The sequence below is a fragment of the Vicia villosa genome, unplaced genomic scaffold, assembly GCF_029867415.1.
Source record: "Vicia villosa cultivar HV-30 ecotype Madison, WI unplaced genomic scaffold, Vvil1.0 ctg.000363F_1_1_3, whole genome shotgun sequence".
Lineage (NCBI taxonomy): Eukaryota > Viridiplantae > Streptophyta > Magnoliopsida > Fabales > Fabaceae > Vicia > Vicia villosa.
In genome coordinates this window covers 271603-295516 of record NW_026705164.1, presented here as the reverse complement: position 1 = coordinate 295516, position 23914 = coordinate 271603, and the positions used below count along the sequence as shown (strand labels likewise).

The 23914-nt window shown below is 36.1% G+C and overlaps 1 long non-coding RNA gene and 4 other non-coding genes across 20 annotated transcripts in view; all 5 read right to left on the bottom strand.

Moving 5' to 3' along the window:
- Positions 1–23408, bottom strand: part of LOC131627422 (uncharacterized) — a 33228-nt gene extending 9820 nt beyond the window's left edge. For 2 of the 16 annotated variants that reach the window (XR_009291452.1, XR_009291454.1), the window contains exons 1-5: positions 23109–23406; positions 12693–14663; positions 12012–12566; positions 666–3104; positions 511–565 (exon numbers count right to left, since the gene is read on the bottom strand). This is a non-coding gene — a long non-coding RNA (uncharacterized LOC131627422). Of the gene's footprint in view, positions 1–510; positions 3105–12011; positions 12567–12692; positions 14664–23108 lie in introns of all 16 variants that reach the window. The other 14 variants (XR_009291458.1, XR_009291451.1, XR_009291456.1 and 11 more) reach the window with 14 other exon arrangements.
- Positions 655–739, bottom strand: LOC131627429 (small nucleolar RNA snoR14). The gene has a single exon (XR_009291466.1). It is a non-coding gene; the product is annotated as a small nucleolar RNA snoR14 (small nucleolar RNA).
- LOC131627430 (small nucleolar RNA snoR14) lies at positions 12288–12372 on the bottom strand. Its single transcript, XR_009291467.1, has one exon. It is a non-coding gene; the product is annotated as a small nucleolar RNA snoR14 (small nucleolar RNA).
- Positions 22928–23021, bottom strand: LOC131627428 (small nucleolar RNA Z101). Its single transcript, XR_009291465.1, has one exon. It is a non-coding gene; the product is annotated as a small nucleolar RNA Z101 (small nucleolar RNA).
- LOC131627431 (small nucleolar RNA snoR14) lies at positions 23098–23182 on the bottom strand. Its single transcript, XR_009291468.1, has one exon. It is a non-coding gene; the product is annotated as a small nucleolar RNA snoR14 (small nucleolar RNA).
- Positions 23409–23914: the final 506 nt, after the last annotated feature.

Here is a 23914-nt window from a genome sequence, read left to right as displayed (position 1 = left end):
GGTTCTGAGCTTAACTTTATAATGAAATATTCAATCATTGTTTATACCATTTAAATAATCAACACATGGTTTTGCTTGGTATAACAAAGTTGAAACGAAAGCTGTTAATACTATTTCAACAAACAAGTCAAAAACATGTTTAGTTTCTCATACAATCATCATCATGGAGCATGATGCTTCTGCTACACCTAAGGGTTGATCAATTTCTTCATATATTTATCCGTTTTGGTCAATGATGTTATTCAAAATCTAAACATCTTATGGTTGATAAATGATAATAGCTGCAGAAGTTGTTGTTAGCTGTCATAACATGGTTTTAAGAAACAAAGATCCTACTGCTCATGCCGAAGTTATGGATGTAAGAGAGGTCAAATTAATTTTTATCTTCTTTTTATGGTTCTGTTTGTGTCAGCGTCGGTGTTGTGTCTAGTGTCATTTGAATCTAGGCATCAATGTCATATAATTGGAAGTTAATATCTGCAGGCTTGTCAAAAGCTGGATCAAATTTACCTTACTGACTGTGAAATCTATGCTTCTTGTGATATCATTGTTTTGATAAATAATTCTGACAACAATTCAAAAATCATAAATAATTGATTCAACAAATCGAGAAACTCAAGAAATGGAAATCAAGCAAGAGAGGAAAATAGGTAAGCGATCAGAACCTGTCGGGATTCACGAATTACATCAAAGAATATCAGCGGATTGACAGACAAATGAATTTCTATCATCACTTCGCTTTTCTTTTCCCTCTATATTATAATTCAAGTAACTTCTACAAAATCAATTTCAACAATTTATAAACCGAAACAAAACCAAATCAGGGAGTTACGACCACTATGGCCGAGAGTGAAAACTCATCTGACCCGGGAGTTTGATGATTCCAAATGTTTGTTTTGTCGTTGAGCGCACTCGTGTTCCTTTCTCGCAAATCGGATATACAAAGTAACAAACTTATTGCATCAGACTTCCCAGTCTGTATGATTTTCCAATATCCTTAAGACTAGTAATCATGCTTTCATGTGATCTTTTTAGTTTTGTTGTCGCCCAAAACAGTACCATAATCACCGAAGCCATTAAAGTCCTTGTTTCTCGAATATACCAGCTTCAGGTTTCATCATGAGCGAACTTTCCTGCCCAGTTATGACTCCTGGAAATTTGCTACTATTTGCGAGAGGAACTGATCTGAAGCTATTGTAATTGGTACACATGATTCACCTCAACCAACTTAACTTCCAAGTCCGGTTTGGAACATAGGATGACACACTTCCATTCATATTCGAGAAGCAGAAGCAGAAGAAGCGCTGACCTGTCATTGTTATTTTCAATCCGACTCTTACGATGACATTAGAGCTTGACTTGTCATCTCCGATCATTGCAATCTTGATTTGTCCTCCCATAAGACTCGATATGTAGTCGTTGTCATCACGGATGCTGACTTCAAACATTTAAAAGTAGTAATCAAATATCATAATCACGTCATACAAATAGCGTATCAGTTCACCCAAATGACCCACTATCCTGGTAGAAACAACCTGCAACATATAGTGTGACAAAACAACAGGAACCAAGGATGAATGTAGTGTGATTATTATCAACAAACTGTAGAGGAAGCCCCTAAACAACTATAATCTCCATTATATTTGTACTTTCATAGTTTATTTATCTTTGTCTATAAAGATAAGCATTCGTGGACACTTTAGTTAATAGACCGTAGTCGGCTGTGATTTTAGGAAGTTAAAAAGATAAGAGTTACTTATCTTTCCGGCTTGTAACGAAGCATGTCGATAAAACTGGAATAATAGCCACCCCGATATCCAGAAATCATTGAGTATTCATGTTACACCAAATGTTCTTTTACCATCAGGGTCAATTTGTTTAGGAGTTTTTATAGCATTAGACGTCACTACCTTCTGGTTGTCCCTCTACTGCGACCTTTGCTAAAACAGGCAGATCTACCAGCATCAAATTGAAAACACATGGCAGGTAGACGCTGAGATGAATTGAGACAGGACATATTTGATTTGCTTTCCCAGCCATCCTGTTAGTGTCATCTTCAATTTCTTTTCTAATCATAACAGTGCTAATTTGTCCCAACAATTTTCACAATCTTCCAAATGTAACTCTAAAATCAAAATGCATTGCACGACATACAGAAATCGACACCACAACATCTAGATAACACATACACATTGTAAGTTGAGTTATAATGACATTAGATCATCAAAAAAAAGTGTTGTAAACAAACAATAGTTAATCATACTCGGTCAATAGACTGTGTGAGAAATACATATCTTCCAAATGGCAGTATCAACAGTATTAACATGGTGATTCATGTCTCATCTCGACTCACCGGTCTGCCCTAACTAACTTTATCGTCGACATCGACATCACATTGGTACTATGTTTCTCATTGTGAGCCAATTTCATCCCGATCTGGGAGCTTTGAGTGACGCAAGACATTCACAGCAACTCTATGCAACTGCACATTCTACAAACACAGAATTATGTCCATCCTATTCATCTATAATAATCAGACCCCCTCTGTTCAGGAACACTACTTGCTAAGAATTCGCAAACCGACTAAATTATACGATGCAAATTCTACGCCAGATAAGTGAAATTTTGACAGAGATTTCTCCCAAAAGATGTTTCAACATACTCAATAAGTGAACCAAATTCATTTAATATCTATCTTCTCTACCATTATTCACATGTGCAGGTAACCATGGCAAAATCAAAATCCATTACCGATAACAAAAATAATCACATTTTGCATTCATCCTATCAATAACTCAGGACATACAACACATGGATATTTATTATATGTTCTGTAATTATTAGCTCGCAAATGTTTAACCGGCAAAAACCATACTGCATTACCAAATAGTATATGTAAAAAAGCTTGACTGTGGGATCGGTCAATGTTGCCGGGTATTGGAGATTGTGAGTCCTTCCGATTTATAGGCACACCCTGTGTCGAGCTTCCAAGTTGCATCATCTTGTTTGAACCAGTCGCGACATGTATCTCATTTCTCGTGAGCTATACTTCACTTGCGAGTTTCATCGAACTGGTGGCAATGTTCTCGAATCATTATCTGGATCTGGAAGAAGATTGGCAAAACACAATGACAATAGATTCAATATAGCCCCTGTTTTTATTCAAGCACACAAGGAGCCGACCCTGAATGGATCTCAAACTAACGGTTGAAACACGAGATTTATCGTTAACTAAACTAAATGAAATCGGAGACTTGTATAAGTACATTTAACTAAACAAATTTCTTACAATATAGGGAATAGCCAAAATAAACATCAAGGAACAGTTATTATGCTAAATACTTAGATAGTACCTATCACTTGTCAACTTTGCAACATTTGACAACTATAATCTCATGTCACCTTAAAATACAATTGCCACATAATTTTACAAGAAAACCAGTCAAATGAAATGAATAATTCTACATTCTCAGTGTATTCTTTGGAAAAATCCGGGTAAGGATAACTTGAAATCATTTCCACAAGGTGTTGAAACAAAGACGGAGGAACAATCATTTAGGCCCGATTCACTCTTCGGAAGGATTGGCGGAGACGGTTGAAGAGGTGAGGGAGACGGTTTTCAATCACTTTGAGGAGAAATTTGTGGAACCAGAGGTTTCTAGACCTTTGTTAGAGGGCATTCCGTTCAATACTTTAAGTGAGGAAGAGGCGGAGGATTTGGAGAAACCTTTCCTTCAAGAGGAGATCAAAGAGGCGGTGTGGAATTGCGGTAGTGACAAGAGCCCGGGGCCGGACGGGTATTCTTTTCTCTTTATTAAAAAATGTTGGTTTTTTATTAAGGAAGATTTCTTCAACTTTTTCAATTATTTCTTTGGAGGGAGTTCTTTGGCTAAGGCGGTTACCTCTTCTTTTTTGACTCTTATTCCGAAGAAGCATAATCCTTTGGGTTTGGATGATTATAGGCCTATTTGCTTGGTGGGTTGTATTTATAAAGTGGCGGCTAAAATTTTAGCGGGGAGACTTAAAAAGGTGCTAAATTCTATCATTTCTACTTGTCAAACCGCTTTTGTTCCCGGTAGGCAATTGCTTGATGGGGTGATCGTTGCTAATGAGGTGGTAGATTATGCGAGGAAGGCGGGTAGTAAGTGCACCCTTTTCAAAGTTGACTTCGAAAAGGCGTACGATAAGGTGAGTTGGAATTTTCTTCGTTTCATGTTCAAAGCGATGGGGTTTGGGAGTAGATGGATGAAATGGATGGAATTATTGGTGTTTAAGAGTGATATGTCGGTGCTTGTGAATGGGAGCCCTACGAAAGAATTCGGTGTTTCTAGAGGGTTGAGACAAGGAGATCCCCTATCTCCTTTTCTCTTTGTGTTGATAGCGGAGGCTCTCACGGCTTTGGTGAGAAAATCTATTGAGTTAGACGACTTCCAAAGTTTTGTCATCGAGGGAAAGTGTAGAGTGGACATCCTTCAATTTGCGGATGACACTTTATTAGTGGGGGATGGTAGTTGGAAGCATATTCGGGCGGTTAAGGCGGTTCTTAGAGCTTTCGAACTTGTATCGGGCCTTGGTATTAATTATCACAAGAGTAAGTTGATTGGTATTAATCCTAGTTATCAATTTTTGGAAGCGGCGTCTCACTTTTTATCTTGTAAAGTGGAGGATAACAAGTTTATTTTCCTAGGCATTCCGATTGGTCACAATCCAAGGTTGGAATCTACTTGGGATCCTCTTTTAAACAAGACAAAGGCTAGATTGGAAGGTTGGACTAATCGCTACTTGAATTTAGGAGGTAGGATTACTCTTTTGAAGTCGGTTCTTAGCTCCCTCTCCATTTTCACCATGTCTTTTTATAAAATGCCGTTGAAGGTGGTGAAGAAATTTAATAGCTTGCAAAGTAAATTCCTTTGGGGAGGGATAGAGGAGAAGAGAAGGATTCATTGGGTTCGATGGAAAGACGTTTGTCTTCCCATGGAGAAAGGTGGGTTAGGTGTTAAGGATATAGCTTTGTTTAATATTTCTCTTCTTAACAAGTGGAGGTGGCGTATTTTTCAAGGTCAAAGTTCTCTTTGGATTGAAGTCTTAAAGGCCCGATATGGTGATTTAGCGTCCTCCTTGTTGATTAATAATAAGGTTAGTAATTCCTCCCCATTTCTCCGTGGTGTCTCTTCATCTTTTTCTTCGTTATGGTGGAGAGATTTGGTTAAGATTAGTTCTTCCTTCCATGTGGACCCTTTGGTGGATAAGGTTAAATTTAATATTCACAACGGGTTCCACACACCTTTTTGGGAAACTTCGTGGTTGGAAGGGGTTCCTTTGAAAGACGAGTTTCCGGATTTGTATTTATATTCTAGTTTGAAAGGGGTTTCGGTGGCGGGAATGGGGGGGTGGAAGGAAGGCACGTGGTGTTGGGGTGATTTTGGCTTAAATTTGGAGGATACTTTTTTAGAGCCGGATTTGTTGAAGTTGAAGAGTCGGGTGAATGCTTTTACCGGGTGGAGACATGGATTGGATTCTGTTTGTTGGACCGAAGGACCGTCGATGGAATTCTCGGTAGCTTCTTGTTATCATCTTTACTTGAATTTCCATATTCCGTTCGGACCACCTAACATCCACGATGGTGTTTTTGGTTTTTTGTGGAAAATGGAGGTTCCGTACAAGATCAAGGCATTTGGATGGAGACTCTTTCTAGATAGGCTCCCAACGGTTGACGGTTTGGTGTATAGAGGCATGACTTTCTCCATTGATGATTCTAAATGTGTTTTGTGTGGTATTGTTCCGGAAGATAGGAACCATTTCTTTTTTGATTGTTTGGTGGGTACAAAGATTTGGAGTGAAATAGCTTTTTGGATTGGTAAAGGAGGAATTTCGGAAAAGGAGTGTATACCGCATTTTATGGAGTGGCACTCTTTCTTCCGTTCTCGTAAGATTATAGATAGTAAATTGGACGTGGTGTGGCTAGCAACCGTTTGGTCCTTTTGGTTACTTAGGAATGGTGTGCGTTTTCGGAAGGAAGCTTGGAGCATAAACAATACCGTTTGGAACATCAAGTTCTTGGTATGGAAATGGTCTTTTTGTGGAAAGATTACTCATCCCAATTATTCGTTTTACGATTTTAGTAAGGATCCGCTATTCTTTCTTTCGTAAGGGTAATTGGTGTGTAATTTTTCTTTTTGTCGGGCTTTTCCGCTCCCCCTTTGTAATCGGGTTGGAGAACCCTTAGTTCTCCGTTTAATATAATTTCTTGATTACAAAAACATAAGTTTTACCAAAAGCAGAACCAAATTTAGATTTTATAAAAAGAGGGTTCCGAATTTCCAAAAGTTTCCCAAAATTGAATTATATATTATTGTAGATACATTCAGCCACTGAAAGATTGCGTTCCGAACCTCCTCGCCGATTTTTGGACAATCAAAGAAAATGTGAGAAACAGTATCTTCTTTTCTGCATCCGAAAAGAACACGTAACTTTAGATCGTCCAAAACCCCCTCTTTACTAGGCAGTCTTTTGTAGGGACTTTATTTTGCCATAATCTCTAAACCAGTGTAAATACTTTAAGCGGGATCAGATTACTCCACGCGACTTCAAAATTTCTCATACCATATCAAAATTGAGGAATAAGCTTCCTTTATCGAATAAGTTATTTACCCCAATTTCACTTTTCTAGACCTCATGCTTTAGGGACTCACACTTCCGGATCTCCTACTAAAGGGTCTGTGGATGGGGAAAGCCTACATTGATAACATCATCCTTCTAGGACAAGTTTGAGAGACCATGAACTGATACAATTTGTATTATTCATATTCTTTCCATTCATTGTGTTTAAGGGACTTTAAGCTGGAAAAGCTCATACTCTGAGTTAGTAGATAATTAATGTATGAAGACTTTGCTTTCAAACACCACCTAGAACAGATTTTTATCTTATCAACAATAAGAAATATAGATGTTTATTTTAGTTCAAATTGACTAAAATTTTGTTTTTTTGATTTTTTTTGGTAAGAAAGAGGGCCGAAGCCCGAAAAAAGCAAAACTACAACTCAAACACTCTCATAGTAGAACGACCTCTCGAGTCTTCTTGAATATGATTCCTTATCCAATGCGGGATCTCATCAAAGAGAAGAAAACCTGTTTTCATCTTCATCCCTGCTTTAGCAAGCTCATCTGCCGCATATTGCTTCTCGAAACGTATGATCTAAAATCACCTCGTCATAATTCGCCATAAGTAACTTGATTTGCCTGATCAACGCCATCGCTGAGTAATCCTTATAATCGCTATTCTTAATAGCATCAATAACTTTCCTCCAATCAGTATTAAGAATAATCTTCGCAAAGCCTTTGGCATACCAAATATTAAGCCCTTCCTACACCCCCCCCAAATTTTGGCTATACAAGAACTGCAGTTGCCTATAAATTTTGAGAAACCACAAATCCAACCCCCATTCGAGTCCCGCAATAATCCACCACACCCAGCAATGTTATCTTTGCCACAAGCCCCATCAACACTAATTTTGATAAGGTCGATAGGTGGGGGAATCCATCTAACTGGTATTTTGAAATGATCTCCGCTCATGACCGTATTGTGTACCATTGTAGCAGCAATATGTTTTTTCATGCGTCCTACAATTATTTCGCGAGCATTGAGAGGTCTCACAAACACATCATTATGATCTTCTTGATTTCTCCACGACCAAATTACATGGCAGCCAAACCGCCCACAAGTTGATCCAATTATCATGACTTCCATGCACTATAACGTTGACGTTTATCCATGCCTTTAAATCACCTGCCAAAATATTCTGTCGAACACAATTTGGGATTAGTTCCTCCTAAATCTGCCTAACATTTCTGCAATCTCCATTGGCATGTATCGCAGACTCACACACATTTCCACAAAGCTGACAGTAAGCTTCACCGATGCCACAAATACTCTTTCGCAAATTGGTCATTAACCGCTCATGAGTTAGCAGCCAGATAAAATTCCTGACACGCTCAGGCACTTGTAGATTCCAAATATGTTCCCATATTTCTTCACTCTTATTCTCATCCTCCATATGAAGTTTCCTGTACATGTCTCCAACTTTGAATTGCCCATTTGACGTCCCTGCTATAGTGAAAACATCCTGCTCATCAGTCCCTATAGGTGGTAATATAGCACTAATCACAAACCGCAGCTCATCGGGCATCCAGGGACTCATAATCGCCCAATTCCACTCTCCATTGTCATCAATAATGTCACAGACTTTCGCATGTTGAAGCGCTAACTTAATGTTTAAGTTATAGTCCGCAATACTCACTTCAGGAGCAACCCGGCAATCCTTCCAAGAATGAATATCTTTTCCATTCCCTATCCTCTAAACATTCATGTCCATAAGAGAAGGCATGTTTTTCATAATGGCTCTCCGGGTTTGAGAGTCGGAACTTTTGATCTGATTGTCATGTTGGAATTCATCTATCCGATACTTGTTTTGAAGAATCCTACACCATAAATCATTAGATTTATTCATCATTTTCCAGCCAAGTTTCATAAGACAAGCTTGATTCATAATCTTAAGTTGTCTAATACCCAATCCTCCATCCTCTTTACAAAGCGTAACCGTGTCCCAGCTAACCGCATGAAACTTTTTCTTTACATATGTATCCCCCCAAATAAAGTTCTTTTGCAGCTTCTGAATCTCCTTAAGGCACGTCTTAAGAATACTGTTCGTCATCATAGGAAACATTGGTATAGCTTCAATGACGCTCTTGGCCAATGTAACTCTTCCGGCCATTGAGAGGTATCGAGATTTCCAGACTGCCAATTTATCCGCAACCTGATCAATGAGATATTGGTAATCAATCTTCTTAAGAGATTTCCCACTCAACGGGACTCCTAGGAATTTACCAAAATTGGTAGTTTCCCAAAACGCTGAGATATTTAGTAAATTCAGCTTCACGCTTCTCTTGACATTGTTGGAAAAAAGGATGCTTGATTTCTCTTTACTCACTTCTTGTCCAGACAAATCACAGAAAGTGTGCAGAGTATTGTTGACACAGAGCATCTGACTTTCAGTAGCCTCCCCGAATAATATCAAATCATCCGCGAACATTAGATGAGAGATAGTCATGCCATTCCTCCCTAATTGAAAAGCTTTCCAATTTTTCTGTTTAACCTCATGCTCTATAATGTGAGACAATTTATCCATGCAAAGCACAAAGAGATATGGTGAAGTTGGATCGCCTTGACGGATGCCCTGCTTCGGACGAAAGTACTCACTTATGCTCCCATTCTAGTCGATGTTTGTTTCCACACTAGTGACAATGCATAATAAGATTTGTCATATTTGCTGGAAGTCCAATTTCCTCAAGAACTCTCCAAATGAATTCCCACTTGATCTTATCATATGCTTTGGCAAGATCAATCTTAATAGCAAAGTACCCTTTCTTCCCTTTCTTCTTGTTCATACTATGCATTACTTCTTTTGCAATGATAATATTCTTATGAATTGATCTCCCTGGGACAAACCCGGTTTAATAAGGAGAAAGTGTTAAACCCGGTTTAATAAGGAGAAATTAACACTGGCATATAAGGTTTAAGCCTCTCCACAATAACTCTAGTTACCCCCTTATAAATAGAATTACATAGAGATATAGGGCGAAGCTGAGTAACGAGCTGAGATTGTTTTATTTTTGGAATAAGGCATATGTCAGTTTTGTTGAAGTCACTAATACTGCTTGGACTTCTCCAAACTTTACGCACAAAATCACAAATCATCTTCCCAATTATCTCCCAATCCTTTTGATAAAAACCTATCGGGAATCCATCTGGTCCCAGAGCCTTCCAAGGTTTCATAGCAAAAAGTGCTTTACAGATCTCTTCATCCTTGATATCTTCATTCAATCTCTGGTACGCATGGAAGTCCAACTTGGGATACGAAACAACAGTTTGCACCCAGTGGCACCAAGACTCTTCACAGTTGAACATGTTCTCAAAGTGCTTTGTAACCATCTCATGCAACTTTTCATGATCTTCAACTCAGCTGCCATTCTCATCTTTTAGCATGAGAATTCTGTTCCTCCTTCGTCTATTGATAGTTTGCATGTGGTAGTATTTCGTGTTCCGATCCCCATCAGCTAGCCATTTGGTCCTCGACCTTTGAAACCACATCAACTCCTCCTGTTAGAGAGTGGTGCTAAGTTCTGTCTGAATTTGTCCTTCTAATATCTCCATACCACCATAATTATGATGCATTTGAAGCTTTTTCTAGACCCTTTCTAGTCTGTGCAGAAGCACACCCTTCTTCCGCCTGATATCATCCAACGTTTCGTATTTCCAATCCTTTATTCCAGCTACTGTGTTGCTTAAGTTATGAGTTATATCACTATTCTTATCCCAAACTTGATTAAGCATATCATGATACGTACTATTAAGCAACCATGCATTTTCAAACTTGAACGGCTTAGCCATATTTCCATTAACTCCAAGCGTAGGACTGATGAGAATTGGGTGATGATTGGAGAATTCAATCCGTACCAGCACTTGCACATATGCATCATGATACATTCATTTCCAATCATCATTACTTAAGGCTCGGTCAAGCCTCTTATAAATACGATGTCCCCCGTGAAAAATAAGACCACGCCACGTAAATTTATATCCCCTAGCCTCAATATCATGCAGCTTGCAATTTGTTATACGATTACGAAACAAAGTACATTTCGAACTCGAGGCTGGCAATCCTCCTTGCTTTTCAGTTTGCTCTACTATGTCATTAAAGTCACCTGCTACCAACCAAGGATCTTTAATGTCATTGGCTAGCAGTTTCAACTCTTCCCACAACAATTTCTTGTTATTTTCTTGCGGACTGGAGTATCACCGCAGTAAATAAATATTCATGCTTGTTCTCTTGTTTGAAGCTAAGATGGATGTATTGAAAAGCTTTCTTACACAGTTTCACCTCCATTAAACTAGAATTCCAGCTCACCACAATACCTCCGGCGAAGCCTCTATTTTCCTCATACAAAATGTCATCAAATCCCAACTTTGTCAAAGTGTTTTTGAGTGTGCTAGGATCACATCTTGTTTCCAGCACTACAAACATTGCAGGCCTATAAATATCAATATATTGCTTGCTATACCGATAGAACGCCTTTCTCGCTGCAACTCTCCAATTCCAGACAATAATTTTATCGGATGTATACATCATTAAACATATGTAAAGCGAGCACAGTTGCACACTCAGGGGAGTCTCCTGTACACATTCCACTGATGCCATAGCATCACCCTCTAATGCTAGTACTGCAGCTGCGCAATCTCCAGTCACTTCACATTGTTTTTCAAATCCTGGCTCATTGTTTTGTTTTTTTATGATAACCAAAATTACACGCCAACCAAATTACTTATAATATTTTAAACGCACTTGATATGAAAAGGAGGCTACAAAAATGAAAAGAATGATTATCTATGGATCGCTTGGTATAACACAAGAAACTCCTAATCAATTTAAAATAGCACCCCACGTGGTTCTGAGCTTAACTTTATAATGAAATATTCAATCATTGTTTATACCATTTAAATAATCAACACATGGTTTTGCTTGGTATAACAAAGTTGAAACGAAAGCTGTTAATACTATTTCAACAAACAAGTCAAAAACATGTTTAGTTTCTCATACAATCATCATCATGGAGCATGATGCTTCTGCTACACCTAAGGGTTGATCAATTTCTTCATATATTTATCCGTTTTGGTCAATGATGTTATTCAAAATCTAAACATCTTATAGTTGATAAATGATAATAGCTGCAGAAGTTGTTGTTAGCTGTCATAACATGGTTTTAAGAAACAAAGATCCTACTGCTCATGCCGAGGTTATGGCTATAAGAGAGGTCAAATTAATTTTTATCTTCTTTTTATGGTTCTGTTTGTGTCAGCGTCGGTGTTGTGTCTAGTGTCATTTGAATCTAGGCATCAATGTCATATAATTGGAAGTTAATATCTGCAGGCTTGTCAAAAGCTGGATCAAATTTACCTTACTGACTGTGAAATCTATGCTTCTTGTGAACCTTGTCCAATGTGTTTTGGTGCCATTAATCTTTCAAAAATTAAAGCAAGCCTTCAACCTCTCGCAATTTCTCTTCACATCACACATTTCTCAGCGTAGGATAAATAAATACTCGATAGCGATTAGCGACTTCATTGTTTTGATAAATAATTCTGACAACAATTCAAAAATCATAAATAATTGATTCAACAAATCGAGAAACTCAAGAAATGAAGAAATCAAGCAAGAGAGGGAAATAGGTAAGCAATCAGAACCTGTCGGGATACATGAATAACATCAAAGAATATCAGCGGATTGACAAACAAATGTATTTCTATCATCACTTCGCTTTTTTTTTCCCTTTATATTATAATTCAAGTAACTTCTACAAAATCAATTTCAACAATTTATAAACCGAAACAAAACCAAATCAGGGAGTTACCACCACTATGGCCGAGAGTGAAAACTCATCTGACCTGGGAGTTTGATGATTCCAAATGTTTGCTTTGTCGTTGAGCGCACTCGTGTTCCTTCCGCGCAAATCTGATATACAAAGTAACAAACTTATTGCATCAGACTTCCCAGTTTATATGATTTTCCAATATCCCTAAGACTAGTAATCATGCTTTCATATGTTCTTTTTAGTTTTGTAGTCACCCAAAACAGTACCATAATCACCGAAGCCATCAAGATCCATGTTTCTCGAATATACCAGCTTCAGGTTTTTCATCCTGGGGGAACTTTGCGTCTCAGTTGCGACTCCTGGAAATTTGTTACTATTTGCGAGAGCAACTGATCTGAAGCTATTATAATTGGTACACATGATTCACCTCAACCACCTTAACTTCCACGTCTGATTTGGAACATAGGATGACACACTTCCATTCATATTCGAGAAGCACAAGGAAAAGAAACGCTGACCTGTCATTGTTATTTTCAATCCGATTCTTTTACGATGACATTAGAGCTTGACTTGTCATCTCCGATCATTGCAATCTTGATTTCTCCTCCCATAAGACTCGATATGTAGTCGTTGTCATCACGGATGCTTACTTCAAACATTTAAAAGTAGTAATCAAACATCATAACCACGTCATACAAATAGCATATCAGTTCACCCAAATGACCCACTATCCTGGTAGAAACAACCTGCAACATATAATGTGACAAAACAACAGGAACCAAGGATGAATGTAATATGATTATTATCAACAAACTGTTATCTCCATTATATTCGTACTTTCATAGTTTATTTATCTTGTCTATAAAGATAAGCATTCGTGGACACTTTAGTTAATAGACAGTAGTCGGCTGTGATTTTAGGAAGTTAAAAAGGTAAGAGTTACTTATCTTTCCGGCTTGTAATGAGCCATGTCGATTAAACCGGAATATTAGCCACCCCGATATCTAGAAATCATTGAGTATTCATGTTACACCAACTCTTCACATGACACACCTTCTGGCTGTCCCTCTACTGCGACCTTTGCTAAAACAGGCAGATCTACCAGCATCAAATTGATAACACTTGGCATGTAGACGCTGAGATGAATAGAGACGGGCCATAATTGATTTGATTTCCCAGCCATCCTGTAAGTGTCATCTTCAATTTCTTTTCAAATCATAGCAGTGCTAATTTGTCCCAACAATTTTCACAATCTTCCAAATGTAACTCTAAAATCAAAATGCATTGCAAGACATACAGAAATCGACACCACAACATATAGATAACACATACACATTTTAATTTGAGTTATAATGACATTAGATCATCAAACAAAGTGTTGTAAACAAACAAACAATAATTAATCATACTCGGTCAATAGAATGTGTGAGAAATACTTATCTTCCAAATGGCGGTATCAGCAGTATTAACATGGTGATTCATGTCTCATCTCGACTCACCGATCTGCCCTAACCAACTTTATCGTCGACATCGGCATCACATTGGCACTATGGTTCCCATTGTGAGCCGATTTCATCCCGATTTGGGAGCTTTGAGTGACGCAAGACATTCACAGCAGCTCTATGCAACCCCACATTCTACAAACTCATAATTATGTCCATCCTATTCATCTATAATAATCAGACCCCCTCTGTTCAGGAATACTACTTGCTAAGAATTCGCAAACCGACTAAATTATACGATGCAAATTCTATGCCAAATAAGTGAAACTTTGCCGGAGATTTCTCCCAAAAGCTGTTTCAACATACTCAATAAGTGAACCAAATTCATTTAATATCCATCTTCTCTACCATTATTCACATGTGCAGGTAACCATGGCAAAATCGAAATCCATTAAAAACAACAAAAATAATCACATTTTGCATTCATCCTATCAATAACTCAGGTCATACAGCACATGAATATTTATTATATGTTCTGTAATTATTAGCTCGCAAATATTTGACCGGAAAAAACCATACTGCATTACCACATAATATATGTAAATGCTGTCGGGTATTGAGATTGTGAGTCCTTCCGATTTATAGTCACACCCTGTGTCGAGCTTCTGAGTTACATCTTATCTTGTTTGAATCAGTCGCGACATGTATCTCATTTATCGTGAGCTATACTTCACTTGCGAGTTTCATCGAGCTGGTGGCAATGTTCTCGAATCTCTAACTGGATCTGGAAGAGGACTGTCAAAATACAATGACAATAGATTCAATATAGCCCCTGTTTTTCTTCAAGCATACGGGGAGCCGACCCCGAATGGATCTCAAACTAACGGTTGAAACACGAGATTTATCGTTAACTAAACTAAATGAAATAAGAGACTTGTATAAGTACATTTAAGTAAACAAATTTCTTACAATATAGGCAATTGCCAAAATAAACATCAAAGAACAGTTATTATGCTAAATACTTGAATAGTAACTCTACTGTCTAATAATTTTCTTCATATTAGCACTATTGATCATCTCTTAACACATTCAAATTACACTCTAAGGATTATAGTTTTCTTCTCGGCAGTGACATTACACAGCAACTCACGAGACATCACTGTCACACAAACACACACCCATTCGCAATTCACCAATACATCATCTTATATCCCAACTTTTAATTCTCACTCATTATCACATATGTACCTATCACTTGTTAACTTTGCAACATTAGACAACTATAATCTCATGTCACCTTAAAATACAATTGCCACATAATTTTACAAGAAAACTAGTCAAATGAAATGAATAATTCTACATTCTGAGTCCATTCTTTGGAAAAATCCGGGTAAGGATAACTTGAAATCATCCTAACATAAGTTTTACCCAAAACAGAACCAAATTTAGATTTTAGAAAAAGAGGGGTCTGAATTTCCAAAAGTTTCCCAAAATTGAATTATGTATTATTGTAGATACATTCAGCCACCGAAAGATTGCGTTCCGAACCTCCTCGCCGATTTTTGGACAATCAAAGAAACTGTGAGAAACAGTATCTTCTTTTCTGCATCCGAAAAGAACACGCAACTTTAGATCGTCCAAAACCCCCTCTTTACCAGGCTGTCTTTTGTAAGGACTTTATTTTGCCATAATCTCTAAACCAGTGTAAATACTCAGATTACTCCATGCGGCAGCAAAATTTCTCATACCATATCTTGTGCTTTCCATCAAGATTGAGGAATAAGCTTCCTTTACCGAATAAGTTATTTACCCCAATTTCACTTATCTCCTGAATCTTCCTTCAGCACAATTCTTGGAGCTTTCTTTCCTCTTTATTCAAGGTTCTTTTCAACCTTATGTTCCAAGTCATGTCTTCTCCATCTTTCACATCTTCCTTAAATGAAGCCTTTTTGTTCTCAATTAAACCAAACAATCCCACATAGCTGTTCTTCAAGATTATTCCTTTTATCTAAGAATCGGTCCACAAGTGCGATTCAGCTCCACTTCCTAATTTCATGCACAACCTTTCAAAGAACCAATGTAATTTAAAGTCCCACAACCCATTTTCTACCTTTTTTATGTCCTGCCACCAAGCCGACCCCATTCTCTCAATTTTACTCACTCTACCAATGATTTCACCATATTTGCTATTTAAAACCTTAACCCACAAACTTATTTTCTTTGTAGATAATCTCCATTCCCACTTTCCCAATAGTGCTAGGTTGAACGCCGTTAAATTTTGTATACCTAGATCCCCCCTTCTTCTCTTTTCTAGTATACCTTTTTCTAATGAAGCCAGCTTATTTTTCTGCTTTCCAATCCTCCACCACATAATAAATTTTTAAAGAAAGATTTAAGATTAGAAATAATACCTGACATGGCTGATTATTCCACTGGACAATCTTCCTAACAATGCATTAACCACCAATTTCTAAATCTCCTTTCTTCTATGATTACAACCAACAGGAATGTCCAAGTATTTGAATCTAGTAGTTCCAATCTTACAATTTAACATATTTGTTGCTTCATCTAACTAATATCGTAGAATATTGACTCCAACTAGAAGACTTTTATGAAAGATTTTTTTAAGACCAGATATTAAACTCAAATAACTGTAAGCCCTCATGTTTTGCCAACTTTCCCCACAATTAAAGTATCATTTACGTACTGCATATGCAAGAAGTGAACATCTCTACCGGACTAATAACCCTCAAAAATAGGAAAAGGCGATAGAGGATCACCTTGCCTAGACCTTTACCAACTTCGAATTCTTTTGCAAATCTTCCATTGACCAACACTAAAATAGTTGAAGTTCAAAGACACTCAAGTCCAAATATTTATATTTCACAAAGTCATATGTTTTTTTTCAAAATTCGCGTTAAACATCAACGCTTCTTTTTTCCTCCTATTCGAATCATTTACTAACTCATTTGCTATAAGTATTCCATCTACCATTTGTCGGCCCTCTAAGAACGCAAATTGCAAATCAGAGATAATTTTTTAGCCACATGCTGCTAATTAAAGATACCGACCTAAAATAGTTTAGCTTCACCGAATAAACATCAACGCTTCTTTTTTCCTCCTATATGCATCATTTACTAACTCATTTGCTCTAAGTATTCCATCTACCATTTGTCGGCCCTCTAAGAACGCAAATTGCAAATCAGAGATAATTTTTTAGCCACATGCTGCTAACTAAAGATATCGACCCAAAATAGTTTAGCTTCACCGAGTTCTCAATCTTTGGAATCAATGCTAAAAAAGCATTATTAGCTCCACACACTATTTGCCATTAGAATGAAATTCAACACTCAAAATGTAAAAGTACACTTTAATCACATCCAAAAACTACTTAATAAACTTGAAATTTATGTTATTCGGGCCAGTATTCTTCAATCTCTCACAATCCCAACCAACGTTTCTTATTTCCTCCTCTCTAAATTCAACTATGACAAAGTCATTAATGCCAATGAAGGGAATAATAATCTATCGCAAATCAAGTGATTCATCCATGTAGCAATGACTAATTCATTCTAGTACGATGATAATTTTAATGCTAAGCTCATTTAAGATTAGATGGATCCAAAAACAGAAAACAAAACACAGAAACAAACAATAAAAAATAAATACCGATAGACAACTATCATTAGTTCGCTTTTCTTTTCCCTCAATGTATCACTTGTCAACTCTGTAACATTAGACAACTATAATCTCATGTCACCTTAAAATACAATTGACACATAATTTTACAAGAAAACCAATAAAATGAAATGAATCATTCTACATTCTCAGTCTATTCTTTGGAAAAATCCGGGTAAGGATAACTTGAAATCATTCTAAGTTCTAACATAAGCTTTACCCAAAATAGAACCAAATTTAGATTTTAGAAAAAGAGGAGGGTTTTCAACACAATTTTCATTTTGAAAACTATAACACAAACCAGACAGCTCAAGAGCACAAATACTCACTTTTAACTCATTTTCTTCAACCTCGAACCACCCAAACGATATCCAATCATATTCTAACATACTCAAACATTTCATACCATAAATTTCATCATCATAAAAGGATATATGTACTATGTTTTCATCACTTCCTAACCTCATTAATTTCTAACCATAACAACCAAACTCATGTAATCAACATGTCATGACAACAAGAAACAACAACCACAATATAGTTTCATCACATGTTCACACAACAACAACAAAACATCAAGATAACATCAACTTCATCGGTTACTAACATAGCACAAGACATATCAAGAATCATTTTTCAATCCCATAACCCACTTTCTACCTTTTTTATGTCCCGCCACCAATCCGACCCATTCTCTCAATTTTACTCTCTACCAATGATATCACCATACTTACTTTTTAAAACCTTAACCCAGAAACTTTGTTTCTTTGCAAGTAATCTCCATTCTTATTTTCCTAATAGTGCTAGGTTGAACACCCTTGAATATTTTATACCTAGATCACCCCTTCCTCTTTTTCCTAGCATACTTTTTTCCAATTAAACTCAACTTATTTTTCTGCTTTCCAATCCTCCAGCCCATAAGAAATTTTTAAACAGATTCATGATTAGAAATAATACCTAAGGAGGCTTTAAAGAAAGAAAGGAAATAGATAGGTAATGCATATAACAAATTTTAGAAGATTGACTCGACCAAGTAAGGATCAGCGCTGATTATGCCACTTGGACAATTTTCCTTACACTTTTTTAGCCACATGCTACTAATTAAAGATATCGATCGACCTAAAATTTAATTAGAGATGACCTAAGATAGTTTAGCTTCACCGAATTCTCAATCTTTGGAATCAATGCTAAAAAAATATTATTAGCTCCACACACTATTTGCCATTACAATGAAATTCAGCAATGAATATGTGAAAAAAGTACGCTTTAATCACATCCCGAAACTACTTAACAAACTTGAAATTTATGTTATTCGGGACAGGATTCTTTTTAGCCACATGGACAATTTTCCTTACACTTTTTTAGCCACATGCTACTAATTAAAGATATCGATCAACCTAAAATTTAATTAGAGATGACCTAAGATAGTTTAGCTTCACCGAATTCTCAATCTTTGGAATCAATGCTAAAAAAATATTATTAGCTCCACACACTATTTGCCATTACAATGAAATTCAGCAATGAATATGTGAAAAAATTACGCTTTAATCACATCCCGAAACTACTTAACAAACTTGAAATTTATGTTATTCGGGACAGGATTCTTCAAACTCTCACAATCCCAACCAACATTTCTTATTTTCTCCTCTCTAAATTCAACTCTGACAATGTCATTAATGCCAATGAAGGGACAGTAATAATATAATTCTATCGCAAATCAAGTGATCCATCCTCGGTCAAAAAAAAAAGTGATCCATCCATGTAGCAATGACCAATTCACTCCATCCTTGAACTTTCCAGAGATTCCCATTTTTCTTCCTCTAATGTATGATATCCTTCAAACTCACTCCGAACATTTGAATACACAAAACCGTTTAGGTCTCAAATACTAATTTTCTCACGAGTTAGAATTGGAAAGTGATATGGGTCCTTCATCCAATCACCATTGCAAATATTCTGGCCATTTTATGTATCCATCCTTCTGAAAATATGAATCTATCAATATAGCACATTGTTGATCATCTAATTTTGACCATGTAAATCTTCAGCCAATTAAGAGTAAATCTATTAGTTTGGCTTGAGATAAAAACTTCACAAAGTCTAACACCTAACCATTCTTGATGTTTCTCCAACTCCTTTGCATTCTCATTCTAACTTAATCGCATTAATCCCACATTACGCACCATCTAGCACCCTATTTTTATTCGACCAACTCCATCAATATACTCGATAATAGCCTTTTTCCACCCGCAATTAAACCAAACCATGATTACCCTGATTAGTCTTATAAATCTCATTTTAAGTGATTTAACTTCTTTAACAAATTAACCAATCCCCTTGAAATAACCAAAAAGATTTTAAAATATGTTCCAAAAAGTCAATCAGCCTGAATCAATTCTAGAAGTAGATCCAAAATAATAAGTGAATGATTAAAATTATAACACAATATCTTGCACAGCCAATGGATTGAATGCCAATGAAGAGACACTAATATAATTCTATCGCAAATCAAATAATCCATGTCGCAATGACAAATTCATTATAGTACGATAATAATTTTAATGCTACGGTAATTTAAGATTAGATGGATCTAAAAAAACAAAAAACACATAGGAGCATAGGAGATATTAACATCAATGAAATTCATATGCAAATTACCCATTAACACAATTGCCCATTCTTATATCTAAAAAAGAATTCAAAAACCATAAATAATTGATAAAGTTACCTCACAAAATTGAGAAACTCAAGAAATGGAAAAAATAGGAACGCCTCCTCTGCCAACTTTTTCCCACAATTAAAATATCATTCAAGTTCGTACAACATATGCGAGAAATGAACATCTCCTATGCCAACTTTTTCCCACAATTAAAATATCATTCCACAATTAAAGTATCATTCGGGTCCAGCATGCGACAAGTGAACATCTCCTATGCCAACTTTTTCCCACAATTAAAATATCAAGTATCACTCGCGTACAACATATGCGACAAGTGAACATCTCTTATGCCAACTTTATCCCACAATTAAACTATCATTCCACAATTAAATTATCTCTCGCGTACAACATATGCGACAAGTGAACATCTCTTATGCCAACTTTTTCCCACAATTAAAATATCATTCCACAATTAAATTATCATTCGCGTACAACATATGCGACAAGTGAACATCTCCTATTCCAACTTTTTCCCACAATTAAAATATCATTCCACAATTAAATTATCATTCACGTACAACATATGCGACAAGTGAACATCTCTTATGCCAACTTTTCCCCACAATTAAACTATCATTCCACAATTAAATTATCATTCACGTACAACATATGCGACAAGTGAACATCTCTTATGCCAACTTTTCCCCACAATTAAACTATCATTCCACAATTAAATTATCATTCGCGTACAACATATGCGACAAGTGAACATCTCTTATGCCAACTTTTCCCCACAATTAAACTATCATTCCACAATTAAATTATCATTCGCGTACAACATATGCGACAAGTGAACATCTCCTACGCCAACTTTTTCCCACAATTAAAATATCATTCCACAATTAAAGTATCATTTGGGTCCAGCATGCGACAAGTGAACATCTCCTATGCCAACTTTTTCCCACAATTAAAATATCAAGTATCATTCGCGTACAACATATGCGACAAGTAAACATCTCCTATGCCAACTTTTTCCCACAATTAAAATATCATTCCACAATTAAAGTATCATTCGGGTCCAGCATGCGACAAGTGAACATCTCTTATGCCAACTTTTTCCCACAATTAAAATATCATTCCACAATTAAATTATCATTCGCGTACAACATATGCGACAAGTGAACATCTCCTATGCCAACTTTTTCCCACAATTAAAATATCATTCCACAATTAAAGTATCATTCGGGTCCAGCATGCGACAAGTGAACATCTCTTATGCCAACTTTTTCCCACAATTAAAATATCAAGTATCATTCGCGTACAACATATGCGACAAGTGAAGATCTCTTATGCCAACTTTTTCCCACAATTAAACTATCATTCCACAATTAAATTATCATTCACGTACAACATATGCGACAAGTGAACATCTCCTATGCCAACTTTTTCCCACAATTAAAATATCATTCCACAATTAAAGTATCATTCGGGTCCAGCATGCGACAAGTGAACATCTCTTATGCCAACTTTTTCCCACAATTAAAATATCAAGTATCATTCGCGTACAACATATGCGACAAGTGAAGATCTCTTATGCCAACTTTTTCCCACAATTAAACTATCATTCCACAATTAAATTATCATTCACGTACAACATATGCGACAAGTGAACATCTCTTATGCCAACTTTTTCCCACAATTAAAATATCATTCCACAATTAAATTATCATTCGCGTACAACATATGCAACAAGTGAACATCTCCTACGCCAACTTTTTCCCACAATTAAAATATTATTCCACAATTAAGGTATCATTCGGGTCCAGCATGCGACAAGTGAACATCTCCTATGCCAACTTTTTCCCACAATTAAAATATCATTCCATAATTAAAGAATCATTTGCGCACGGCATATGCAACAAGTGAACATCTCCTCTACCAAACTAATAACCCTAAAAAATAGTAAAACGCAACCTTTACCAAGTTCGAATTTTTTTGTGAGGTTTACAATGACCAACACTAAAATAGTTGATGTCTGAAGACACTCTGAAATCCAGCCTCTCCATTTAACATCAATGCTTCTTTTTTCCTCCTATTTTCATCATTTACTAACTCATTTGCTGAGTAATCCATCTACCATCTTTCGGCCCTCTAAGAATGCAAATTGCAAATAAGAGATAACTTTTTTTGCCACATGTTGTTAATTAAAGATATCGACCTAAACGGGTCAGGATTCTTCGATCTCTCGCAATCCCAACCAACATTTCTTATTACCTCCTCTCTAAATTCAACTATGACAATGTCATTAATGCCAATTTGCCAATGAAGGGACAATAGTAATATAATTATATCAACAACTCGAGTGATCCATCCATGTAGAATAGCCAATTCATTCTAGTACGGCGATAATTTTAATTCTAAGGTCATTTTAGATTATATGGATCCAAAAAAACAGAGAACAAATAGCCAATTCATTCTAGTATGACGATATTTTAATTCTAAGGTCATTTTAGATTATATGGATCCAATAAACAGAGAACAAATAGCCAATTCGTTCTAGTATGACGATAATTTTAATTCTAAGGTCATTTTAGATTATATGGATCCAAAAAACAGAGAACAAATAGCCAATTCATTCTAGTATGATGATATTTTAATTCTAAGGTCATTTTAGATTATATGGATCCAATAAACAGAGAACAAAACACAGAAACAATAGAATTTAGGGCATCAGTTCTCCAAGGTGATATTAACATCAACAAAATTCAGATGCAAATTACCCATTTACACAATTTCAGATTCATCATTTGCCCAATTTTGTTAACAATTCAAAAACCATAAATCAAGAAAGCCAACAAAGAAAGAAACCAAGGAAAAGAGGGAAATATGAAAAGGATCAGAACCTGTCGGGATTCACGAATTGCATCAAAGAATATCAGCGGATTGACAGACAAATGAATTTCTATCATCACTTCGCTTTTCTTTTCCCTCTATAAATCGAAACAAAACCAAATCAGGTATGCATATAAATGGTTTTCATAAACAAAACATAAATCGAAATTCAGACGAAAAGATTATTCGCTCTCGCTCAAAGGAACTGTTCATCCCAAAACTGAACGTAAAGACGATGTGAAGTTGCCGAAACAAAAGAAACGTAAACAAGAATTGGTCTTAATTTGTTGCAACGGACAAACTTGTGAGTTACACATTGGGGTTTTATAATGCCACTTGGATCGGTATATTTCTTGGGCCCGACAACTCATCTATTTATCCACACCGCCTACAATTTTACTGTAATTTCCTTAAATAATAAAATCAATTTTGTTTGGATTTTTTAAATAATCGGTGTTTTGTTGAGATATTTGATCCAAAATATTGGACTTTTACAATAAAAAAAACCTTATTTATCCATCCATTTTTGAATTTTATTAAACTTTTTTTCTTTAAAATATCGAATTTTTTAGATAATATATGAAGTTTTAACGGAATTAAAAAAAATGTTAGGTACTAATATTAATTGTTTATATCTGATTTTTAGAAGAAAAAAAAAAGTATAAATTAATTGTTGGGATATTTTCTACCACACTTTCATAAGTTCTGTATAGAGGTGTATTAGATATTTAAAAAATTTGACAAAACTTAATTTGAGTGTCAGATGTATTAAAATGTTTGATATGACAAGGTTTTACCCTTTTTTTTTTTAATTTGT